This window comes from Peromyscus maniculatus, chromosome 13 (assembly GCF_049852395.1).
Source record: "Peromyscus maniculatus bairdii isolate BWxNUB_F1_BW_parent chromosome 13, HU_Pman_BW_mat_3.1, whole genome shotgun sequence".
In the NCBI taxonomy this organism is placed as follows: domain Eukaryota; kingdom Metazoa; phylum Chordata; class Mammalia; order Rodentia; family Cricetidae; genus Peromyscus; species Peromyscus maniculatus.
The window spans coordinates 22,278,770-22,300,665 of record NC_134864.1 but is presented as its reverse complement, the minus strand read 5'-3'; the positions used below and the strand labels follow the sequence as shown (position 1 = coordinate 22,300,665).

At 40.3% G+C, this 21,896-nt stretch overlaps 1 pseudogene; it reads left to right on the top strand.

Annotated features, from left to right (window-relative positions):
* The first annotated feature begins 20,007 nt into the window (after window positions 1-20,007).
* LOC102904288 (E3 ubiquitin-protein ligase MARCHF2 pseudogene) lies at window positions 20,008-21,273 on the top strand (annotated as a pseudogene).
* Window positions 21,274-21,896: the final 623 nt, after the last annotated feature.

Below are 21,896 nucleotides of genomic sequence, written 5' to 3'. Positions count from 1 at the left end.
TCTATTTTACAATGTCAGAAGATATAGGAAAGGACATTACACAATCATCAAAGGAAAAATCCACCAAGAGAAATCATAATTCTAAACATTTGCACACCAAACACATGGGCACTAAAGTTCATAAAAGAAATACCACTACAGCTTAAACCACATATTGACCCTTGCACACTGATAATGGGTGACTTCAATACCCTATTCTCATGAACAGACAGGTCATCCAAACAAAAACTAAACAGAGAAATTCTGGAGTTAAATAATGTCATAAGTCAAATGGACCTAGCAGGCATTTACGAAGTCTGTCGCCCAAACACAGAATATACTTTCTTCTCATCAGTGACAAATTTCTCAAAATTTGGCCATATATCTGGACACAAATTAAGTCTCAACAGATGTAAGAAAATTGAAATAACACCCTGCATCATATCTAACCACCATGGATTAAAACTGAATATCAACAACAGAAAGTTTACAAACTCATAGAAACTAAACAATTCACTCCTGAATGAAAAATAAGTCAACACAGAAATTTAAAAAGAAGTGTAAAACTTTATAGAATTGAATGAAAATGAAAACACAACACCTCCAGACCTATAGGACACAGGGGAGGTGGTTCTAAGAGGTAAGTTCAGAGCACTAAGTGCATACATAAAAAAATATATGAAGAGATCTCATATTAGTAACTTAGTGGTATACTTGAAAGCTCTAGAACAAGAAAAGTAATGCCCCAAAAGAGTAGATGGCAATAAATAATCAAACTCAATAAAAAAAAAGATTGAAAATACAAATAATCGGTGAAACAAAGAATTAGTTCTTTGAGAAAATCAGTGAGAACGACAAACCCTTAGCCCAATTAACTAAAAAACAAAGCTCAACTCTAAAGGACTCAAGAACTACAACAATAGACAATATATCCTGACTCTTAGAGAAGCTTTAACTCATCGGCACAGGAAAAGACTTTCTGAACAGGACACCAATAGCACAGAAGTAAACACGGACCAGCAAGAGGCTTGTATTAGGATGTAAAGTCCTTTGGGCATATGTCTAAGAGTGGTATAGCTGGATCTGGAGGTAGATTTATTCCCAGATATCTGAGGAACAGCCACACTGATTTCCATAGTTGCTGTACAAGTTTGCAGTCCCAGCAGTATCTATTCATGATAGTCAGAAATTAGAAACAGCCTATATGTCCATGCACAGTGAAAATGTGGTGCATTTACACAATGGAATATTATACAGATGTTAAAATAAATAAAGTTATGTAGGTTAGGGAAAGAAATCATCCTGAGTGCAGTAACCTCAGCCTTCTTTGTGAGTGTTATGATCTGTATAACCACAGTGGACAGATACCTAGTGAGTGACTCGGAGAAGGAGAGGATTTCCAAAAAAAATGGGAAATAGAATACATTGTTATGTAGAGCAAAGGGGGAGAGTGGAGTGAAAGGATTAAATGGGGATGGTGATTAAATGGATAGGGTAATGAAGGAATGTAGAGAGGGACAACTAACATTAAAGACCTTTTGAGGGACCATAGGGAAACCTAGTACTGTAGAAGCTTCCTAAAATATCTACCAATATGAAAGAAACATAAATGGATTCACTAAGTAATGGGAGGTTACCCATAGATCAGTGATTGCGCAGGGAGACAATGTATCACCTAGACATCTGATGCCACTGAGTGAAACTTCTAGTGCCAGGAATGGGTTATATCTAGTTGAGTCACTCACTGGCCAAAGGTGCCCATGAAAACTCTCAAACATATCAAGCTATTAGAAAGGCTATGTTTTCTGCTCTCTGTAAACTGGTGGTAAGACTCTATTGTTGAAGACAACATTTACATATTTCACTGAGCACAGAGAAATCAGGCTGTTGCCTACTAGAGGCTTTGTCCCCACTGACTAGCATTTATGGTATCAGAGGATACTCTGCATGTTACCAGAAGAGAAAGGCAACCAACAATCCAGCTACAAACCTTGCAACCTACAGTGGTGACCTGCCTACAAGATATGCAATTACAATAGTGGAACAAACATTTTGGGTGTAACTAACTATTATCTGATTATATTTAAAGCCTACTTCATGAGATGGAACCCATGGTTGACAATGACTGGGTGGTCAAGAATCTGAGACTAAAGATAGACCATGCCTCTAGGAGAAAACAAAATACTGTTGCTCTATTAAAAGAACATAGCAATAAAATGACTCCTAATGCCGGGCGGTGGTGGCGCACGCCTTTAATCCCAGCACTCGGGAGGCAGAGGCAGGCGGATCTCTGTGAGTTCGAGGCCAGCCTGGGCTACCAAGTGAGTTCCAGGAAAGGCGCAAAACTACACAGAGAAACCCTGTCTCGAAAAACCAAAAAAAAAAAAATGACTCCTAATGACATTCTGATATACCCATAGATCAGTGATTGCTCAGCCATCATCAGAGGAGCCTCCTCCTACAGTAGATGGGAACTAACACAGAGACCTACAATAAGACAACATGTAGAGTGAGAGTCTTTGGTCCATCTAGTCCTGAATGAGATGTCTTCATCAAACCCTTCAGGGCTTAAGAAGCTACGAGGAAGAGGAGATAAAAAGAATATAAGAGCCAGAGGGTTTGGATGACTCCAATCAAACAGTATCCTTCAGACACAACAGGACTGGTATATATATGAACTCACAAAGACTGTGGCAGCATGCAGAGGGCAAGCATGGATTTAAGCCAGATGGGGTCCCAGCACTAAGAAGAGGAAGTAGACATGGGCTCCTACACCTAACAAAGAAGCTATGTGTCATTGGTACCTGGATGCAAAAGAAAAACTAGTCTCCAATGGAGTCTCACTGTGTATAGTAATCACTCTTCATTGTAGGGCCCATGCTCATGAGAAGATGGCCAACACAAGATAAACTCATTGGTCTTCCTTCCTTCCTTCCTTCCTTCCTTCCTTCCTTCCTTCCTTCCTTCCTTCCTTCCTTCCTTCCTTCCTTCCTTCCTTCCTTCCTTCCTTTCTCTCTCTTTCTTTCTTTCTTTCTTTCTTTCTTTCTTTCTTTCTTTCTTTCTTTCTTTCTTTCTTTCTTTCTTTCTTTTAATCTTACTATTCTTTTGTTTGTCTGTTATGGTTTCTGATTTTGTACTTTGTTGGTTGGTTTCATTTTTTGTTTGCTTGTTTATTTTTTAAAGAAAGAGAGGGAGAGAGAGAGAGAGAGAAGGGCAAGCATGGAGTGGGGTTGGTGAGAAGGTGGAAAGGATCTGAGAGGAGTTGGCAGAGGAGAAAATGTGAACACAATATATTGCATGAAAAAATTACACTAAAAATTAATTTAGAGAAAAAAACCTTCGAATCATCTCACTTTCGTTTCATAAAAAGCTGAGATAACAGGGACAGCTCCTGGCCCAATTCCGTCTTAAAGTGCAAACACAGTACTGCTTAACATGCTGAGAGAATAACTGAAGTGGACTAACTTACTTATTATATCTGGTAGACTTGAGTATATTTCTTTTTTCCAGCACAATAGAAGCATTGTACCAAACTACCTCAGCTTTTTTCATTCCACCCCTTGGTAAAGATCCTTCCCTACTGACACTCTTCACAGTTGGCTTACTCAAAAGTTAAGAGCAGGTGAAAGAAAGAGGGAGCAGATGGCTCAGCAGGCAAAAGTTCTGGTCTCAAATGCCTGCTGACTTGAATTTAAACTGCAGAACTCACGGAAAAAGTGATGCAGTGGCGGAGAGCTAGAATCCCGGCACTCCTGTTGTGACATGAGAGGTAGAGACCCAAGAGCCAGAAGCTCAGGGGCCAGCTAGTGTGCAGTTTGCAGTGCAGAAACACAAAGAAAGACCCTGCTTCAGTGAGGAACAAGGAGAAATGACCTTTGTCCTCTGACCTCTGATCTCTGCATGTCATGGTGCAGAAAGGCAGGGTGAGGGATGGACAAGGGGGGGGGAGAAAGGGAGAAAGAGTGTGTGTCTGTGGGCTTTTCCTTCTTTGTCATGTGTTAATATAGGAAAGTAAGTAAAAACACAGCAGGGCTCCTTGGTCATCGTGTTTCTAGAATGTCCTTGGTCATCATGTTTCTAGAATGTCCTTGGTCATCATATGTCTAGAATGCCCTTGGTCATCATGTTTCTAGAATGTCCTTGGTCATCATGTTCCTAGAATGCCTTTGCCTTCTTTCTGTGTTAGAAGCAAGTTCTTATCTGAGTGGAAAGTGTAGCACCATAGAACTATAAATAATCCTGCTTAGATACCCTACACACCTGCTGTATATTTGCTTTGCCTTCAGTTTTCTCACATGCCATGGGCCCACCAGCACTCTGCTTCTGGCAAATGTAAACATTACATACAAATGAGAAGCAAGGGACAGAAGACAGTATAAATCTTATATTCTGGTCCATTCTCCATTTTCCCATCAGACTTCATGTATTATATCCAAGATCAAATTATAAAATTATCAATAACAATAGAAATAGTGAGCATTCATGTCTGCAGTAGATTAAATGGAGTCCTCAAAATTATATAGCTATGCCCTTATCCCCAAAACATTTAAATGTGGTCTACGTAAGTCCAGAATACTAAATCTGATCATTTTGATCATCTATATGGGCTGAAATCTAATGATAAAATACATAGAGAGACAGAGTAAAGAGAACTCCATGTGAAGACAGAGACAGATCCTTGGCTTAAAAAGCATGAGCACATAAGGAGAGATGCCTAGATCTCCCAGGGAAGGGGAAATAGAATAGAATTCAATGGTGGACAGGGTGAAGGTAAGGCTGGGAACAGGAGGGATTAGGTGGTGGGAGAGAATACTGGGAGAGAGAAGGTGAATTAGAGGGTGTTTCAGGGCTGAGGCAGAAATCTACTGTAGTAGAACCTCCCAGGAATCCACTAGGGTGACCCTAGTGAAGAATCCTAGGAATGGGGTGGGTATGGAACCTGAACTGGCCATCTTATGTAACCAGATCAGTGTCTAGCATGTTCATCATCAAAGAGCATTCATCCAGCAACTGATGGGAGAAGATGCAAAGGCTCACAGCAGTTCTTTAGGTGGCTCATAGAATCCTGAAGAAGAGGGTGAAGAAGGATTGTAGGAGCCAGAGGGATCAAGACACCACAGGAAAACAGCCTGCAGAATCAACTAACCTGAGCTCATAGGAGCCCACAGAAACTGAACTTATAATCAGGGAGCCTGCATGGGTCTGACCTAGGTCCTCTGCATATATGTTATGGTTGTGTAGCTTGGTCTTCTTGTGTTACTACTAATAGTGGGAGCAGGGGCTGTCTCTGACTCTTTTGCCTGCTTTTGAGACCCTTTTCCTCCTAGTGGGTTGCCTTGTCCAGCCTTAATGTGAGGGAATATGCCTAGTTTATTATAATTTTATATGCAATGTTTGGTTGATGTTCCTGAAAGGCCTGCCCTTTTCTGAAGAGAAAGGAAGAGGAGTGGATCTGGGGGAGAAGGGAGGTAGGAAAGAGGGACTGGGGTGAGAGGAAGGAGGGGAAACTGTGGTCAGGAAGCAATATAATATATAAGAGAGGAAAAAAAGCATGAGTCCAGAAACACACCAATGGCCCTGTCAACAATTTCTTTTCACTTTTGACACTTCAAAGGCCCTTGACAAAGCCTCATTTTCTTATAATCCACGTAAGAGAGTACATACATAGCCACTCTTCCCATAAAGACTACAGAATTTCAAAATAAAAAGGAACTAAATCTTCTCAATTCTAACCTTACCTCTGCTTAACTTCCAAATAATGATCATTTAGTTATTTATAAATTGCAAAATGTATATTGATTGGTTTACTCATTTTTTGCTGGGGAACAGTGATTTGTGTTAAATCCATATCTGTTTGTTTAATCCATATCTGTTTTAGAGTATATGTTGTGAAATAGAACACAGCCATGTCATCAGTGTGGATATGTGGATATATATGACTTATTTGGTGATAAGAGTAAAGTTATTGTCTTTTTCTCACCCTGGAATATCTTATCAACTTGTAAATGAAGTGATTTCTTGACACTTTATTGCTGTGTTCACTTTTCTCCAGATGTAGCTGGATTAAGACAGATTCTACAGTTATCCACATCATCGTCTAAAGGCTCTATAAGATTTTAATTCACTTAAAACAATGGGCAGTGCAGTGAGAAGAATATATGTTACATGACTTTTCTTATTATGTTTTATTAATTTATTTTTGTGTAGGGCATGGTTGCATGAATACCATGGAACAATCTAGCAGTCAGAGGAAAGCTCTCAGAAGTCAATTATCCTTCACCTTGTGGAAGGTGGCAAGATCAGGTCATCAGGCTTGGTGGCGAGACCTTCACTCCATGAGCCATCTTGTCTACCCTCAAATGGAGAACTGTGTGAGCAAGTGTAATCCAAAACATTTAAATGCCACTTGTAGCCTTCCTTGAAAAAATGAGACTTAAAAAAAAAAAAACTGACAGGTTATAAAGGACAGACACTTGAAGATGTTTTCTTCTGGAGCACTTGGGTGGAGCTCAGGATGATGATGGGGATGAAGGGGGATGAACTATGGGCAGCATCCCAGCCACCTGCCTTTCTACTGGATAAGCATACACTAGGGATTCAAGTGTACTTAAACGAACAGGACACTTGCACTTGGCATTACAGGAAGGAACCAAGGGCTCAGGTTTCATGACACATACACATCACAAACAAGTCCTCGCTAGCCTCCCTCCTTCCAGTGAACTGATTTTCTTCCATGGCTTCTTATACTGAGGGTTGAGGGTTTTGGGTGTGTTGATTCTTGCTTGGTTTGCTTATTTATTTCCCCAAATAACACCATTTTTCATACTCATTAACAAAAGAAATCATCTTAAATGAAAGGACAGAAAGATTGGAGAAAGGTCTTGGCGGAGGAACGTCCTTGTGTTCCAGCTTTATGCACAGCCTCTCCTAGACACTGGCCCACCAAAGCACACAGCCACTTTATGAAGTAAGTAGAAATTTCCCCATGTTTAGATCAGAACCCATAACTCAGACACGTTATATAGTTTTCCAGGGTCTCCTGCTGATAAGCAGGGACACTGGGAGATGACTTCAGTTCTCTCTGATGCACCATCCCACCATATGTCCAAGGTTGTTGGTAACAGAAGGATCCCAAAGGTTGTGTGTATCCAGGCTGTGTTCACACGGCTGTGTGGATTCTAAGTCACGAATAAAGAGAACGGAGCTGGCACTGTGATCGAGACATAACTGCACAAAAGTGACAATTGAGTTAGCCACACATGACTCAAATCCGGAAATCTCATTTGTGCTCTCATCTGTGACTAGGGTAGTTATTTATTCATTAGTTTTATTATCTCTTTGCTTGTTCCAGATGTCACAAAAGGGTGGCCTGGGGGCCAAATCTGATTCACAGACAATTTTTATTTGACTTCCCCCAGTCTTCATTTTGCACTGTTGCTAACATTTTAAAATGTTGGCTGCCAGCATTTTTAAAATAGCAAGAGTGCTCGCAGGTAAAAGTCAGACTTCCTGCCTCCCTTGGAAGTTCCACAAATTTGGCAATATTGGGTCTCAATGCCCAATTCAAGGAGAAGATGCAGACGCATGCACTTTGAAAAGGACTGAGCTGTCAGGCTCACAACCCCTCCATTCTGCTTAGTTATTCTCCCTTCCTGTGTGGCTCCAATGCTCTGTTGAATATGCATAGTCTGCTCAAAAACAAAAATGCATAGAGGTATTTCTAAACTGGGAGTCCAATGAACAAGATCCTTAATAATAAGAGTCTCAATGTTTCCAACAAGACTAAGAAATTCTACTTATCCCTTTCTTTTCAGAGCATTCTGAGTCTACACACCTTAACAACCAAGTTGTACAGCTAACCATCTTGTCTCTACTCAGGAATCTGAGAAATCATCAACAGCCTCGTCTTGAACACATCAGGGAAACCTGTTCACTTTTCAAGTGGCTCCAACTCCTAGAACTTTTCAGTGAAATTGAATCCAAATGTTCCCCTCCCATAAAACTTGCCATTTACTGATTTAAGTTTGGACCTCAAGAACTTGCATCACCTGAGGACCCATCAAATATTTCAGAACTACTACTTTCACCCCTCTGCTAAGCTTTCTCCTCAGCCTCTAACATCAAGTGCCTAATACATCTTACAAGAAATAGCTGGTGTTGCCCACACTGAGGTGTGTTCGACTTCAAAGTTGTGTGACATGGGAATCAGTGCAGGACTCCATCAAAAAGGAGGGGTGAAGTCTATAGAGTTTCTTATTTTGTATTATTACATCTTAAGAACATGAAAGTTCTGATGATGAAAGATGCTTTTCCAAGCTGGCAGGATGTGATGGAGAGGTTTGGGCAGTACGGTGATTAAGGTGGGTGGTGACCTCTGTCTTCACCTCTGAACTACCTATATTTTCTGCTTGTTTTCAATTCAACAGTGTCTTTAGGATATTTCTGCCTTGATAATAAGTGTATGTTCGTAGAATCCAAACAGTTCAAAAGTAGTCTGTTATGTTCTAAACTGCCTCTCATTTTCCAGAAGTGGATTCTAAGAGTGTCTGTGTTTGAGCTAAATATCTCTTCGTAATAGTCATATCAAAAGGAGTATTATCATCCATTATGGTGCTTTCCAGACAGGCTCTGAGAACATCAAAGCCATCTCAGGTTAGGACAGGTAAAAATGTCTATAGGACAAAAGATAAAAATTGGAGCTACCACAGGGACAAGGGGACAGTCAACTTCCTTTCATGTGTATGATTTCATGTTTATGTATGAGTCTGGTTTTCAACATATAGTTACCATTGGTATAAACTTAAGGAAGCTAAAAATTGATGTGAAAGACAGTGACCCAGTCCTTTCAAATAAAGCTTGAGTACAGCATCCATTGCTGTTAGAACTATTTATAAGAGTTCTAGTTATACAAAAATGGGCAACCTTGGATGAATGGAAAATAAAATTAATTAATAAAGCTCATGACACCTCTTTCTAGTTAAATATTATCAAATAGAAAGTTTTTCATACCAAAGTTGACCACAATGTTTCCATCTCAATAAAGCTGTCTACTAGCTTTTGCTAAATTAAATACCAAAAGCCATTCAAAGTGAAAAATATTAATCCATGAGAGTTCAGCAAAAGATTAAGGCAGTAGGCCTTGGAAGTTAAGTGTAGTTACATTCCTGGACCAAATGAATTTATTTCCAGGCTCTGGTAAAACACAGCAAACAAATCAAATTATACAATTTTCATTTTCTATAAATTTTAGCAAGAAAGTATTACCCATCCTGAGGTTCATGATACCTACAACTCCTGAAACTTTTTAGTGAAATTGAATCCAAATGCTTCCCTCCCATAATGCTTGATATCTACTGATTCAAGCTTGAATCTCAAGAACATGCATCACCTGCTGACACACCCCCAAACAGAATTTGATGTCAGCCTGGTCCACTTCAAGGAACTATGATCTTTAATTTTTTTTCACAATTGTGTTCATTGTACTTCTTCCCACTTCTTATCTCAGCTCAGGGGTCATCTCATTATATTGCCTATAAGTCTATATTCTGGAGAACCTGGCTCATTGGAATTATAGTTTTACAGTTCATAGGCCATGGATGAGAACTTTCCATCCCAGATTTAGTGAAGAGTCTTGATCACATGAACTTCTTTCTTCCTATTAGACAGGAGAAGTAAGAGCACGTGATCAGCAATTCTTGCAGAATGGCTCTGAGGGGAGGAAAACAGTTCCTAGGGGGGCTGCTGATGGGGATGTAATTGATACTAAATAGAAATGGACAATTGTTTTTCACTCTGGCTTTTTCCCTCTCTCTGACCCTGGAGTGCAGGCACAGGTGGTCAGAAGCGTGATACTTCTACCTCTTTTCAGTGGGTCCCTCTTGTTCCCTTGACTACACAAGGTCAGAATTACATTCTAAGCAATATGGACAGAGTGAAGGAAGAAGGGAGAAAGGGACGGAAGGGAGAGGAGATGATAGATAGATAGATAGATAGATAGATAGATAGATAGATAGATAGATAGATAGATAGACAGATAGATAGATTTTCTCTAAAACCTTACTCCCAAAGTCCCATACATCAGTTGGTCACCTAAATAAAAAACACATAGTTTATTCTTCCTTCTGTCCAGGTTTTACTTCTAATTTAACTTGTTTGTGGAAGTTCCAGAAAGTTAAACTGGTCATTAAGAAAGAATGCTCAAAAGACATTTTTAAAACTCAAATATTAATTTTCAAATATTGAGACCCACTATTTCAATATAATATAAAATCATGACATTAATTCTTTTCTAAACATATTTTAAATAGTGACAATATTAGAAAATAAAAATACCTAAAGTCTCCCAGTCTACCACAATTATTTTAATTCTTATACATGGTCATTCATTAACCTTAAACATAAAATTTCAAAACCTTAAACAATTATACTTGATGTTTAATTTTATCAAAAAACAATCTCAGAAAAGACATTGTTGTATAAATTCATGAGGCTGTTTACCAACACACAGAACCATTATGCACAGTGCCAATAAAATTTCTTGTCTGTGTTAGCATGCTGATAAAGACATGTGTTTACCTACACAGTTCCCAGCCTTGAGCAAAAACATAAACCAAAATATATATCAAATCAGAAATAAGGAAACCCAGAGACTGAAGCCTTTTTTCAAGGAGATACATAATCATATACCCAACAAAGCATGCTTTGCAAGTATGTGCAAGGCAATAAAAATCGCTTCCAGTCTTATCTCTGAGGGCATCAAGAAAGCGAATATAATCAGATGAGGTGCAATATTGATCATTCCTGGTCTGAAGGCTGAATGATGTAGTGAAGGTTTGAACCATAGACAGGGCCACTTCTATATAGCCCAGGGAAAAGTTTTGAGTAGGAAAAACGTTATGGACCTAAAGTTTAGGTCAGTCTGCTCCTGTTGTGTTAACTTCTTTACATCTATCTCCCTCCAAAGAGCAAATCCCTCAAGAGCTGGAACCATCATGTTGCCTACCTTCAAGCTATCAGAGTAGGTTGGCTCCTAGTTAAGTATTCTTTAGTCCATAATGTATCAACTCATCCATCCCACATCTACCCGCATCACACTGTCTTCTCTCCGCTGATCCCATCACAATTCAGTAAATGATATCTCAGCTCTTCAGAGTTCTTGTCTGGCCAGTAATCACCTTTTATTTTATTTTAATTTTTTGCTTTTGTTTCTAAATAGTTGGCCAAACACCCTGATTTGTAATAGCATTTTCACTTCTCACAACCTTACTGCTGTCTTTGACTTGGTCCAGGAGAGTGCTAATGGCTCCCTGAGGTGTTTCTGTCACCAATTCTATCCAACCTCCCTACCCAACACTGCCTCTTCTCAACACAAAAGCCAATGCCTACATCACATGGTCTGCTCCCACTCTCCTCTGCCCCAGGCTTTCCACAGTTCCCATCTGTATCAGTTACTTTTCTACCCACATGATAAAATACCACACTCAAAAATAATTTAAAAGAGAAAAAAAGGTTCATTTTAGCTTACAGTTCCAGAAGCAAAAACAGTCCATCATGGTGGGAAAGGCATGGCAACAGGAGCCTGAGGTCAGCCTACAGAAGAAAGAGAGGGGTTGTATTTCATCAGTTCACACAGGTGAGATAGATAGATAGATAGATAGATAGATAGATAGATAGATAGATAGATAGATAGATAGATAGATAGATGGATGGACAGGTGAAGGGGTGGAGGGATGGATGGATGGATGGATGGATGGATGGATGGATGGATGGATGGATGGATGGATGGATGGAAGGGTGGATGGATAGATGAATGGAAGGGTGGGTAGGTAGGCAGGTGGGTGGATGGATGGATGGATGGATGGATGGATGGATGGATGGATGGATAGATATAGAAAGAGAGAGGGGATGAATGGATGGATAGATAGATAGACAGACAGACAGACAAACAGATGATGGATGGAAAGATAGATAGGAGCCAAGCTATAAAATCTCAAAGCCCACTCCCAGTGATACACTTCCTCCAGCAATGCTTCCCCTCCTAAAGGTTTCATAACCTTTCCAAACAGTTTCACCAATGGGGCAGCAAATATTCAGATACATGAACTTAAGGGAGACATTCCCCATTCAAACAAGTATACCATCTTATCCAGAACAAAAGCCTTAGTCCTTCCAGTGGTCTCTAAGATCCTGTGATATCTTCACTTTGAGAACTGATGCTTCACAAATCCCTACCCAGGCTCATTGTTCTGGTCTTTCTGGCTTTTTCAAATGTTCCAGACACACTGGCTCCCTGTATTCTTTGTGAATGTGCCAGTCATGTTCCTCCTCAGGAGTAGTGTATCTGCGTCATGCTCACATGAAACCTTGGTCCTAGATGATTTCATACCTGCTCACATCCCTTGCGTTCTTTAGGTTTTTGCTCAAATTCCACTTCCTCTTTGAGGCCTCCCCAGTTCACCTAATTAAAATTAGTTTCTTTGTCCCCACCATCTATTTAACTTTTCTCCATGATACCTGTGATCACTTGACAAACTATATAGGCTAATTTTATAACTTTTTGTTGTTCCATACTAGAATTTAAGATCCATGAGGTCAGGCTTATTTTCAGTTTTGTTTTCTTATCCCTAGTGTTTTAGTTATGGTTATTGCTGTAAAGAGACACCATGACCATGGCAACTCTTATAAAGGAAAAAACTTAATTGGGGTGTCTCAGTTACAGTTCAGAGGTTCAGTCCATTATCGTTATGGTGCGACATGGTGGCATGCAAGCAGATATGGTACCAGAGAAGTAGCTGAGAGTCCTGCATCTTACAGGCAACAGGAAGTGATCTTGAGCATATATGAGACCTCAAAGACTATCTCCACAGTGACATACTTCCTCCAATGAGACCACACCTATTCTAACAAGGCCATACCTACTTATAGTATCACTCCCTTTGGGGGCCATTTTCTTTCAAACCACCACAGCCCCTAAAGGCTTGTTGCCATATCATAATGCAAAAATACATTCAGTTCAACCTCAAAAGTCCCCATAGACTATAACAGTTTCAACAATATTTTAAAGCCCAAAGTTCACTCTCTTCTGAGATTCACACAATCTCTTGACTGCAATCCCCAATAAAATCAAAATAAAAAAACAGATCATATACTTCTAATATACAATGGCACATGATATACATTACCATTCCAAAACATAGGGAAGGAAGCATAGTGAGAAAATACAGGACCAAAGCAAGACCAAAAACCAGCTGGGCAAAACTCCAAACTCTGCATCTCCATGTCTGATGTCAAAATGCTCTTCAGATCTCCAATTCCTTTCAGGTTTGTTGACTGTAACACACTTCCTTCTCTTGGGCTGGTTCTACTCACTATTAGCAGCTTTCCTTGGCAGGTATCCCACGGCTCTGACATCTTCAACATCTTGAAGTCTCCAAGACAATCCAGGCTTCAACTTCACAGCTTCACACGATGGTCTCTCTAGGCCTCCATTTAGTGGCACTCTTGACACATGCCTGCCTGGCCTTTCCTTAGTCATGGAGGAAGGTTCCAGAATGCTTTTCTTCTATCCTTGACTCTAAAGGCAAAACCACATGACAGAAGCTGCCAAGTTCTGCTGTTTGCTATGGCTGGAGCATGGCCTCCTCAATCAATTACATCTTCATCAGCCTTCTGTCCTTCACTGCCTAGGCTTGGCTGTCCTGAAACTGGATCTGTAAACCAGGCAGGCCTCAAACTCAGAGATCTACCTGCCTCTGCCTTCTGAGTGCTCCAGTTAAAGACGCACACCACCACACCCTGCTCTAAGCTTTTCTTTAATTCCTTTTCACAAGTTGGAAACTTAGCTGGGTGGGAGCTTGCCCTGAGGACACCACTGTCTTTATTCCATTTCTTAATCTGTTTATCTCCTTGAATGCAGGATTTAGCTCCATTTCATATCCTGGTGCTACTTTTCCCCTCAGATGTTTTTCCTTGTTCAGCTTGCTCCTTTTCATTATATATTTTCATTAGAGTTAACACTAGTAACCACAAAACAAAGTCTATACTAGGCTGTTTTGAGATGTCCTCTTCCTAGTTAATTAATCCCAAACTCTTCACTTTAGTCTCGGATAAACTTTTCAGACAAGGGTAAAAAGCAGTCACATTCTCCACCAAAATTCTTCTCCTTTGAAACCCTGACAGTTTAAATCGTTCTCAGCACCATTGTCTTCCATGCTCCTACTAATATGGCCCATTAAGCATTCCACTGCTTTCCTTACCCAAAATCTAAATTCCTCCAAAATAAAACATGGTCAGTCCTATTACAACAATACCCCAGTCCCTGGTACCAACTTCTATCTTAGTTATAGTTTCTATTGACATGACAAGTCACCATGACTAAGGCAACTCTAATAAAGGAAACATTTAATTGGAGTGGCTCACTTACAGTTCAGAAGTTTAGTCCATTATCATCACAGTGGGACATGGCAGCATGCAAGCAGACATAGTGCTAGAAAGTAACTGAGAGTCCCACACCTTGTAGGCAACAGGATATGGTCTGAAACACTGGGTGATATCTTGACCATAGGAAACCTCAAAGCCTGCCTTTACAGTGACACACTTCCTCCAATGAGACCACATCTACTCCAACAAGGCCACACCTCCTAAGAGTGCCACTCCCTTTGGGAGCCATTTTCTTTCAAACCACCACACCCAGAAACTGTCACATGCTAGCAATAGCTATTTCCTCAAAGAGTGGGTTATTGGTTAGCCAGATCGAATGGGTTGGTGAGTAGCTAGATGACAAAATAGAAATTCCCTCATTGCACATTTTGTAAGAATATTCCTTGTTTTTAAAAGTTATCATTAGGAGCTGGAGAGATGGTTCAGCAGTTAAGAGCTCTGGTTGTTCTTCCAAAAGACTGAGATTCAATTCCCAGCATCCATATGGTGGTTCACAACAACCTGTAGCTCTCATTCTATGGGATCTGACATCTTTAGGTCTCCATGGGCACTAGGCATGCAAGTGGTGCATAGACATATGCAGGGAAAACACCCATAAACATAAAATAAAATTAATGTTAATATTAAAGAAAATATTATTAGTTTTATATTATAGATTGAAAAGTCAATAAAATCAAATGGCCTATTCACAGGGCTGGTAAGTAAAGGAATTAGTCTAGATGCTAGCTCTCTGACATATGAGCAATGCTATTCATCTGTTGCTATTTTGAAAACTCTCCTGAATTTACTTAAATGCCAGACTCAGAAAAGAGTAAGATTAAACAAATGTTTTGGGTGAACAATCACCTCGTTTTGAACATTTGTATTGCAAGCAAGCAAACTAAAAATCATGAAGACAAAAAACATTTAATTTCAGTCAACAACATTGATTAAATTTCAACTAAAACAAAGGGCAGTTGGCAGAAAAAAAATACATGTTGTAGGATTAGTGTTCTTGTTTAACTCGGTATGCTAATTAAAATTAAATTTTCAATACTCCATTTTATTTTACAGCATATGGATGCAAACTATGTTCAACGAAGTGTCATCTTTTCCCAATTTTGATCAACAATATTTTAAGGCCTTTGAAGGATTTGGTAGATAATGCAGTTGGCTTCTTGGGGACAAGAGAAACAGCCAGATGGCAAGAATGAAGGTGGCTGCCTGGAAATCAGTATCTTCTGACAACCCAGATCTCTCAATTTTGAGATACCATGCCATCCTTTATTGGAGTGAAAGGAACATGGAGCGTGCTAGTCTGACTCCATGGCTTTGCCCCTTTGACAGTAAAGACAAGAAGTCATGGTCAGCATGCCTATAGTGTATGGTTTAGGTGTAAACAATATCCCCATCTCCCATCCTCAGCCGCTCGCTGGTCATTCTTTGTTCTACAAATCAGGCTGTGTCTCCCTTCCTAGAGTCACACTCCGTGGTGGCTTGGGATTGGTGAGTTTCCTGATAAGGAGACAGGAAAAAAAAAAAACTATAGAAATAGTTGTTGTTTCTAAGAGTAAAGAAACACTGAAGTGTCTCCTTGTTTTAATTATCACATAGCTATGTAGCCCATTTTGATGAAGCAGCATCCTGTAAAGAGAAGTGGGAGAAACTGTACAGGATGCAGAAATCATTGCTGTTTCAAAGCCAGGGATGGAGAGAAATGGGAGAGGGTAAGTTCATGAAGTCAGCATAGCTTTTTTCCCCTTTTATATCACTTTATAGCCAGTGTAGAGAACAATACAGCTGGAAAGAACTGAGCAGTGAATACGTATTATTCTCAAAACTTGGTTCAAATAGATAAATATAGTAAATCTCTAAAAACTATAATCTAAGTAACTGAATAATTTAATTCAACTTTTCCTAAAAAGATTTTAGGCTGTTGCATTGATTTGCCCAGAGGAAGGTACTGGTGTTTGTGTCCTCAACAACTTGTATTAACAACTAGTTCATGCATTGGGTTTACCTTGTCTTTTCTCTATAGTTTTCTCTGTCTCTTCACTCATGCCTCTCCACAGCACCCACAAATGCAGTTTACCCAATTTCAGTTTTTCTCTTATTCAAGCAGTAGACCTTGTATCTTAGAGCTAAATATTCATTGGCATTTTCTAAACATTCCCTGTCACTCTATTATGTAAAAGGCTTCATTGTAAATATGTGACTTTGCCTGTTACATTGTGAAATCAATGAATGAGAAGGTGCCAAGGGCTTCCCAGCCAGTAAGTCATTCATGTACAGCTATTGAAGCTTTCCTGAATTAACTCTTAAATCCCACACTACCCATTCTTACCTCACTTAAAACTGTCTTACTTTTTTATGGTCATCAACAGAAGATATAGGTTACTTCTCAGGAGGAAAAATGATGAAGATCCTCACCTGTATGGTCATTACCCATACTGTAACACTTTGGGTTAAAATGAGAAATACAATTTTTTTTTCAAAAATATAATTGAAAAGAACAATGAGCTTGGAATCAGATCTGACCCTATTAAGTTCTATGGCATTGGCCAAGCCATGTAACCAAAGGTTATTAACTTTTGCAACAGAAATTTAAGGAGATTGTATTAGACTCATCTTTCAAAGCTTTAGGCCTAACAAAGCATTAGTTTCATGTAATATTAAGAAAAGACTGTTTCATTTCATTCAACAGAGACTTAATGATTGTCTACCATGTTTTAAGAGGATGAGCCAGGATAAATAATCTTGGATGTTGTTTAGGTAGAGAGGGCATTAAAAACAGGAGAAGGCAAAGGTTAAGTAGAATATAATGACAAAATCCAAAATTAGGATATAAATCAATCAAAGACAGAATGAGTCAGAAGCAACATTGAAAAGCTATCTGGGAATTTTCAAGGGCTATTTTAAAAACAAGTTCAGAGACAGACTATATGCCAAAAAGTTACAAGGATTCTAAATAAAGACATTCTGGTGAAATTGCTGAAAATCAACAATAGAGTTAGAGGAGCAAGGTCACACACAAAAGAATGAGAACAGACCACTGACTTCTCAAAATAGCAAGAAAATTCTCACTACAGCGGAATAAAACCTTTAAAACTGCCAAGAGGCCCAGGTGTGGTGGTACATACTTATAACCCCAGCACTCAGAGGCTGAAGCAGGAGGATTGCTCTAAATTTAAGGTAAGTCTAGACTACATGAGTCTAGACTACATGAGTTCCAGACCAACCATGGCTACATAGAGAGATCATATCTCAGAAAGAAAGAAAGAAAGAAAGAAAGAAAGAAAGAAAGAAAGAGAGAGAGAGAGAGAGAGAGAGAGAGAGAGAGAGAGGGAGGGAGGGAGGGAGGGAGGGAGGGAGGGAGGGAGGGAGGGAGGAAGGAAGGAAGGAAGGAAGGAAGGAAGGAAGGAAGGAAGGAAGGAAGGAAGGAAGGGAGAAAGAGAGAGGAGAGAGAGAAAGAGAGAGAGGGAGGGAGAGAAGAGAGATTACCTTTCAACAATGAAGCAAAAATAAGGACAGTGTTTACAAACTCAAGTGAATTCACTACGAGTACCTATTTGCAGAGGACATTTTTACTGCTAGGGAATGAGCCCCCATGCAGAACCCGAGAAGCAGAAAGAAATGAAGTTAGCTTATATTCAAAAATGTTAGCTGCATGAGAATAATAATGTGAATTTTTAGTAGACTTTTACTTTAGCAGTCAAAGGGATAATAAATGGAGTTTCAAAATAACTTGTACTACTATGAAAAATATCTAAATTTTAATTTTAGGTTTTAATGATGTAAATGTATTTGTTAAACCATTCCAGGGTGAATACTAGAATAAACAGCTCAGGTAACTTCCAAGAATAAGAAAGAAAAATACAAGATAAAACTACTTATTCGATCAAGAATAAAGGCAAAAAGGTTAGGAAAAAACAGCAACAACAACAAAACAAAAGAAAAAAAACCAAAAAACAAGCCTAGAATAGCCCTAGCACATAGGAATCATTTAAAAATATTGGCATTAAAAAATGGTTTATTCATCAAGGAACAAATGAATAAATACACAACCTGACATTCCTAGGATATGAGACAAAATCAATCAATCAATCAATCAATCAGCTTCTATACACTGCCAGTTTGGGGACTGTGGTTTAGAGACCTCAGGTAGATGGAGTTATACAGCGAGAAAATTCTATATTGGTCCTCAGGTTTAGCTTCTTTGAAATCTTGGACGTGAACTCTCTCTCCTTTATCTATGTGGTGCACTTCCCTCCAGGTGTGTCGGCTAAGGTACAGCATCCGTCTACGGCTGTTCTGCTGTTTGTTGGTACACGAGGACTTCCCCATTTCCCACACGTTTAGGCAGAAGTCATTTTAATTTTTCACTCCATTTCAGTATTCTTGAATGCTACTTACCACATAAGACTGTACTTTATGACTGCCTTGATCAGCAAAGGATTTGAGTTGTGCCAGCCCCTCTCTCTACTAGATCCCCAGGCAGAACAGCTGCCAAACTTAATCTCGCTTTTGGTAATGAATTCATTCGTCTCATTTGTATGCAACTCAGGCTGACTAACCCCAACTTTAAAGGAAAATGAGGGCTGATCTCTTTAAAGAGAGTGAATATGGAGCAGCCTGATCCCTGAGAGGCTCCAAGAGATTGAAGTTGTTCGAGTCTCACCCCCAGGCTTTTACAAGGGTAAAGCCACGCAATCAGGAAGAGATTTGACCATCCTGTCAATCAAAGACGCTGCCAGCCAACCTCACTCATTGCAATTGATTAGCCGAAGGGACTTATCTTAGGAGAGTAAAAAGAGCATGCTAAGAATCAGCTCTGTTCAGTCTCTTAATCTTTTTGAGCCTCAATTTACTCATCTGTGAAGAAGAAAGGATTCAAACATAATCACCTACAAGCCTGGTTTGTTAAACTTTGCTGAGCATCAAAATTACCCCGAGAAATTATCAACCAGACTGCCCAGCCCACCCCCATAGTTTCTGATGCAGTGTTTCTCAGGAAGACCCTGTAAACCTCTATTTCCAGCAAGTTCTCTTACTGAGGCCACTGGTGCAGAGACCATACTTGGAAGCTCTGCTCTGTGGAGGTCTCTTTTCGCTAAATTGTACTCTAAAGCGCTGAAAAAATTAAAATACAGGATTACACTTAATATTAAGTGAATATGTAAAGCATCTTCTGCTAATTTGCATATCATACCTCAATGGTGCCCTGTAGATAAGAATCATAATTCTTAATATCTGCCTTTAACAGTTAGTAAGCAGCCTTGGCACACAATTTATTTTTATCAAGCAAAAATGCCCTTCACAAGAATCTGTTAAATGTGCAAGGGTGGCCCTTTACACATGCAGTAAAAATACTCATTTATATGTTCATTGGCACCAGAAAAAAAAAAGTTCAACTCAGAAATTTACCTGTTTGACCAGCTCCTCACTCCTAGACTCAGTTATATATTTGGATGAAAACTGAATTGAGTTCTATTAAAATTCATAAATCCCCAAATAGAGAAAAAAAAAATCTTTTTAGCCAACTACTGCAAGTGATTTTATCAATTATTTCTAAAATCCAATTGTTTTTAAGAAAAAGGCCATGTGGGACTCATGTGTGGGCCGGAGCGTAGCAAGCAGCTGCAGATGGACCCGGCCGGACCCGGGACAGGGAAAACCGAGGGATCTGCGCGGCTGCCCTGCCCAGGAGCAAATCAGGCTCCTGGGACCATGGGCCTTACGCTGGGAGCTGTGCACAAGAGCTGCCTGGAGAAATGGCTGTCTTCCTCCCATACCAGCTACGGCGAGCTGTGCCACACTGAGTTCACAGTTGAAAAGCGGCCCCGACCTCTCACAGAGTGACTGAAGGACCCAGGGCCTCGCACTGAGAAGCGGACGCTGTGCTGTGGCATGGTGTGTGCTTCGTGTTCATCACACCACTGGCTGCCATCTCGGGTTGGCTGTGCCTTCGAGGGGCCCAGGACCACCTCTGTCTGCACCGCCGGCTGGAGGCTGTGGGTCTCATCGCCCTCACCGTCGCCCTCTTCACCATCTATGTGCTCTGGACACTGGTCCCTTTCCGATTCCATTGCCAGCTGTACTCAGAATGGAGGAAGACAAATCAGAAAGTCTGCCTGAAGATTCGGGAAGCAGATGGCTCCGAGGCACCCCACCACTCCTTGCTGGCTGCTGGACTCTTTAAAAAGGTGGCAGAGGAGACCCCTGTGTGAAGAACTGACTGGCAGGGCCCTGAGGTAGTGAAGAGACCAGAGGCAGATGACGATGCCTTGGTGTTTGGAAGGATGGAAGCTGCCTGACCTTTCAGGCACAGCCACGATGCTTCTCAGGCCAAGAGCTGCAGCAAGCAGAGCCTGCTCCATGCTCCTTGTGAACAGATTTTCAAGGGTTTTGTTTTATACATTGTTGTACATGGCCAGGACAAATGGACAGACCCAAGCTTTGGATGGAGCAGGCACCCTTATCTCATTCTGAGTTCTGCTTGATACCTCCTTGACCAGTAGCTTTGAGTGCTGGTGTCAAGGGCGCCCATTGGGCTAGAAGGTTCCAGCAAGCTTCTTGCACTACTCTGCACCTGGCTGGCTTGCTTTACTGGCACTCTTGACTTTATAAAGTTGCACTGCATTCCAAAAACCCAACCCTGAATGAATAAAAGGAGCCCTTGCTCCTAACATGGACTCGTCAGTTACATTTCTAAACTGCTCCAAGTGAGTGATTTTATGGGGGAAAAGTATAAAACACTTGGCTAGTTTTGAGGGATCTGTTATGAATCTGTCTTAGTTTCTTAATTCTATGATAAAGTAATCAGATAAAAGCAACTTAAGAGGGGGTGCAGAGATGGCTCAGTGGTTAAGAACACTAGCCATTCTTGAAAAGAACTGTGTTCAATTCCCAGAACTCATAAGGCAGCTTGCAATGTCCCTAACTCTGGTTCCAGGGGATCCAGTGACCACTTTTGGCTCCCCTGGACACTGCTCACATATGGTGCACATACACACATGCAGGCAAAATACCCATACACATAAAATATTTTTTTAAAAAAGGGAGAAAGCATTTATTTTATATCACAGCTCCAGGTACAGCCCCTTACGGTGGGAAAATCAAGGCACAGTTAAGATGGGTCTTTTTACATCAATCAGTACAATCAAAATGATAAATTGACAGTTAATGCTAACCATCACAGAAGCGTAAGGAAGAAATAAAGTCAGAATTTTAAATAAAGAACAGGATGCAGGGCCTGGGGAGACGACTCAGTGGTTAAAGCGCTTGCTAGACGATTATGAAGACCAGACTTCCCATCTCTATAATCAGTATATAGATTTGGGGTGTGTGTGTGTGTGTCTCCCTGGTGATGCTAGCCTAGCACTCAGGAGATCCCAGAGCAAGCTGGCTAGCAAAACTAGCCATATGAGCAAAGCTCTGAGTTCAGTTGAGAGGCCTTGCATCAATGGGTAAGGTGGAGCCTTCCTTGGACCTCTGCATGC